Below are 1433 nucleotides of genomic sequence, written 5' to 3'. Positions count from 1 at the left end.
CAGAATTCCTACTTAACAGCCTAATATACATATGAATGACTAGCCAGTTTAGCTTCCACTTCCACCATTTGACTGCTCTCCGGGTTTTATGGGTAGAAACGCAAAATAATGTTGCGTGGGGGTTTAGGTAGGTAGGTAGAAGCCTGGCTTTGCAGGTGTTGGTTAATTGGTTAAGTCACGCCCAAGTAAATACTGGACTAGATCATTAATGATGAGGATGGGGGGGAGGAGACATAATCCCCACCTGTCTCAAAATAACACATGCGTGATTGGTTAATTTGAATTTTTTTTCTGTTTCCTGTCTTGTATTTATGCAATTTTCTACAATGTTTTACTATGACCCTGATGAAGGCCACAAGCCGAAGCGCGTTGGTCAATTATTAAAGTTGTTCATCTTCCCTTAAGTGTTGCTGGAGTTCCTGCATTGTGAATTCTATCATCCTCTCCATGCACCTTGGAAGTAGGTGAAGTTGTGTCAGACATTTTTGCTGAAAGTAACTAATTATCAAATGCTGATTTCAAGGGCAGAAAGTTTTACATTCTAATCTGTAAAGCAAAAGTGGGATTTAATTTGCATGAATTGAAAGGAAAAATGCACGTTTCCTTCAGTGGTCACACAGTCAAGCACAGTAACCAGAAAACTAACAAATTACTTCAATGTGCATGCACATTATCCATACCCGAAGTATCAAACCAAAACAGTCCTATTATCTGCAATATAATGCTACAGTGCTAGCAATAGCACAGAAGGGCTGAGTCATTGTCTATTTGGTCACAGATTTTCTCTGACCTCCCACCTGATGTCCTCTTACAAGGTCACATAAGAAAAGCTACCGTGCATGCTACATCCATCCTTTGCACTTTTATGCACCTTCATGCATTCTGTTGTCTTCCCTTTATTTACTGCCACACATCCTCTCTGCCCTGCATATTTCACAGGCTACAAAATGTTTGTATGAGCAGTTCCTCCATGTTAATGTTGTGTTATAGATTTATTTTTGATCCACCAGTGCTCAGGCTTTAAAAATATGCTTTACAACATACATATTCAAAGTTTATTGTGCATAGAAAGATTAGAGAGATTTTGAATTTCTAAAGATTTTCTTTGACATGTGACAAATATTACACATGAAATTAAAGTATATTTTAGAGAATTAAACTATTTAACTGATAATGTGTTTTAATGACAAAGACATGTGCAGCAAGCAGAGTCCTTTGCCCATCTGTGCTAAAACATTTGCAAAACAAGAATTAGAAATGCTTTATTTTGTGCAGAAGAACCAAAAAGTAATGAAGAATTTCAGATTATTTTGACAAATTCAGCTATTATTTAGGAGTGCAGCCCAAGCAGTTGAGAAAATTGCAACAATTTAGTTTTCTGGTGTGTAATAAGCATGTTACCGTCTTGGGGTCCCTAGCTTGGCTGCAATTTG

Source organism: Pundamilia nyererei, unplaced genomic scaffold (assembly GCF_000239375.1).
Source record: "Pundamilia nyererei isolate P.nyererei 1_Seehausen unplaced genomic scaffold, PunNye1.0 scaffold00250, whole genome shotgun sequence".
In the NCBI taxonomy this organism is placed as follows: domain Eukaryota; kingdom Metazoa; phylum Chordata; class Actinopteri; order Cichliformes; family Cichlidae; genus Pundamilia; species Pundamilia nyererei.
The sequence above is the reverse complement of the archived record's forward strand: the minus strand, read 5'-3'. Positions refer to the sequence as shown.